Here is a 3,695-nt window from a genome sequence, read left to right as displayed (position 1 = left end):
TTGATTCTTTTTTTTTTTTACCTTGATGGATTAAAAGTGTCTTGACAAGGCCCTGCAGGCATCTAAGTGGAAAGAATGATGTATAGGTTTAGGGAAGGGGATGAAGCAGGACAGACTGAGGCAGCTTAACTGAGAGGGCTTCATCAGGACCAGGGAGAAGATACCTACCAGGCCTGGAACAATGACCAGTGGACCATCAGGCAGAGACCATGAAGCTTTGCTGACGGTGCATGTGAAGTGTCCACGATCAGGCCCTCACTCTCAGAGATGTACAGATGAAAGTAAACATCCAGACCTGCTCTTGAGAGTGGAGAACAGAGTCTCCCTCCCTCCCCCATGCCACACTGAGAGTACAGCAAAGGGATTGTTTAAAGAGAGACAAACTTACAAGGACAAGATGAAGTAGGAGAGGAGGAAGCAGGAATAAATCTTGAAGGCTTCAAAAGTATAGAGGCAAAGGATAATGAATTTGACAGAATCAAGAAGTCTGAGTCAGGACTGGGAACAAGGAAAGCCAAAAGTCAGCCCGATAAGACACCACAGAACCCTCTGAGCTTCCTGGAGTTGGCAGCACTGGGCATTTCTGGGAGTGAAGGAATAAGGAAACAGATGAATGCTGTTCACACAACAGTCTCTGAGTGCCACCCCTACTTTGACCTGGAGCAGAGTCCATCCAACGCTAGCAGTTACTGCAGGCTTTTTGTCTTAGATGGAAGATGACTGGAAGGTCCCAGTGCGTCCTGAAGGTAGGTTACCTTTCCACAACGGGACAACCAAACATATTTGAGTCTTTCTCTAACATGACCAAATGTTACACAAGAGCCAGGCTGGGTCACAGTGCCTCTGTCTAGCTCTCAGTCAGCGCTGTGTGCACTGCTGCTCCTCCCCCTTAAGCCCCACCCCTACTTTGTCCACCTCCACTTCCATTCCCCGCTGACTACCAAATGATCTCCAAGATGTGGTATAAGGAATACTGTCTTGGGTCCTTACTGCATCGCATTAGCTTTCACTCTCATGACTATGAGACAAAACATAAGAAATGTGATATTCTCATTTAACTTCACTTCAATAAGTAAAAACAATTAAAATTTCTCATTTATTTAACTTGTTCAGATTTAAAACAAGAGAATAGAAAGAAGAAAAAAAAAAGAATGGAAGGAAATAAGTTTTTGTTCAGACAGTTCTCCATAGCAAGGCCTACACTGTTGTGAGGAGAGACTCCAGTTGCTCCCTGGCCCACACAGATGAGTGTGATTTCCTCTGTGTGGCCTGAGGGCTCCATTATAATCTACAGGGTACTCATCAGTGTAGTTAAACAAAGGTGATGCAGAGAACTGTTATCTGACCCTTGCCTGAGATGGAGAGAAAACAGACAAGGGGGGGGTCAGTCTCCCTCCCTAGCAAGAGACCACTGCCTCTATATCCTTGCATGTCCCCTGCAGGTCTCCAAGGCCTTTCTTCCTTCTTCCCTCTGCCTCACTCAGAATCTCAGGAGGCCTCCTTCACAACACTCAGCTACTTGGTCAACCAGCCAGGATCTGCAGGAATTGTGACAGATTCCACTGTAGAGGCCACATACGCAGAGTCTGAAGATGATTTATGAAAGGGTCTCAGATCCTCTTGCTTCAGCTCCCTCTGGAACTCTCTGGAAGGTTCTGGTCATTTTGTTCCATTTAAATCAGCAGATTGTCCTTCACCTTAGCACCTGGCCCTGGGACTTAAAGAGAACTGCTTTGGTTCAGCCATTAATCACAAGCCTCGTTGGGCTTTAGGGGAGAAAGCTCTCCTCTCCTTCCCTGCACCATTCAAAGAGGGGGTGTGCTCTGTTCACTGACTTGGATTCCACATTGAGCAGTCCAGGCCTTGTGGGGGGGGTGGGGGGGGAGCCTTTCAGAAAGAGAGAAAGTGGCTTGCCCTGCTCCTGCTGCTTTAACTAGATACCACAGGATGGGTGGTTTATAAATAATAAAAAATGCATTTCTCACATTTCTGGAAACTGGAAGGTTCAAGGTCAAGATGCCAGTACATTTGACGTCTGGTGAAGAATTATTCTTTCTTGCTGCACCTTCACCTGGCAGAAGGGTAAAGGGGGAATACATAGGAGACCGTCTTTCCCAAGAAGATGCGGTGATTCAGAAGTGGCCTGTGATCCTTTGTATTTTCCATCACCTGTGGAGACAGCAGGTTGCCGTCCCATCTGCCTACAACCTAAGAAAGGAAGATTTCATTACTTTGTAAATATGGATGATCCAGGAAGGAGCCTCACCTTGCAGTTGAACAGCCAACACTCAAATTCAGTTACTTTTTAGGCAGATATGTGTTACAGGTCATCAACTAAACACACAGGACAAAGACAACATCATGTGGAAGTAAATGTGTGTAGATAAAGGAAGTGAAAGACCGCTAGGACAATCTGTCCCACTTAGTGTTACCTCTTCACCTTTGGAAGATGCTGTAATCTCTTCCATCTGTCTCTACATATAGCCCACATTAGCATCATACTTAGTTATCATTTGGAACATGACTAATGCCCACTCTCACCAGATTTTATTCAACACATCACAGGAAGTACTAAGCCGAGCAACTAGTCAAAAGAAAGCAAGAACATCAGATATGAAATAAGGAAAACAAGCTGTCATTGTTTGCAGCTGATATAATCTTACATGGAGAAAACACCAAAATTCCGCCAAAAACCATCTTTTAGATCTAACAAATGAACCCAGCAAAGCCAGAAGACACAAAAATCAACATTCTTTTCGTAGCATTTCTGTATTCCAACGACAAACTGCCTAAAAAGAAATCAACAAAGCGATCCTACTTATAATAGCTACCCCCCAAAAAAATTAATGTCTAGGAATAAATTTAACCAGGAAAACAGAAGGGTTCTACATTGAGTGCACACATTTCCTAAGATCTGTTATATGCCAGGGGCTAGAAAGAGCTAACCCTCCCCTCAGAAGGTCCACAGCGAAGGAGGGAGGAGCATGCCTATAAACCTCTAACTAAATGCAAGAACATAGTCAACGCAGAAGGCTGCAGAGCACAGAGGAAAGAATGAATTTTTAATGAACGTTCAGGGAACTTCACTGTGAAGATGACATTTGAGCCAAAACTTGGAGGAGAAGAAAGTTTTCCAGGACACTGAAGGCTGAGGACAGCATAGCCAAGGGACATTCAAAGAACAGATTGGCTTCCTACAGCTTCAGCACAAATTAGCCCAGGCTGGTGGATTACCACAACAGAAATGCAGTCTCACACAATCTAAGGGACCAGAAATCCAAAGTCGTGGCATGGAGGGGGATTGCATCTCTCTGGGAACTCGGAGGAAGAGCGACCCCGTGTGTCTCCTGACTTCCGATAGTCACCTGGCAACCTACATGCTGCTGAGTTCGTAGATGTGCCACCACGGCTACACAATCTTCATCTCCACGTCATCTCTGTGTGTCTCTCTGTGTCCGCTCCATCATCTCACAAAGACACTTCCTACTAAGTCTGCCCTAAATCCACAAGAAATCTTCTGCTTTCTTAACTAGTTATACCTACCATGACCTCACTTTGAATAACATCACATTCCGGGGCTCTCAGTGGGTTTAGGGTTATGGATACGGTTTAACCTACTGCTATGGTTGGATTTCTGATGTGATAGGCCATACTCAATACGCAAATATTATCTCCACGCACTTAGGCAATATGCT

The sequence above is a fragment of the Mastomys coucha genome, unplaced genomic scaffold (genome assembly GCF_008632895.1).
Source record: "Mastomys coucha isolate ucsf_1 unplaced genomic scaffold, UCSF_Mcou_1 pScaffold16, whole genome shotgun sequence".
Taxonomy (NCBI): domain Eukaryota; kingdom Metazoa; phylum Chordata; class Mammalia; order Rodentia; family Muridae; genus Mastomys; species Mastomys coucha.
Note: the sequence above shows the minus strand (reverse complement) of the source record.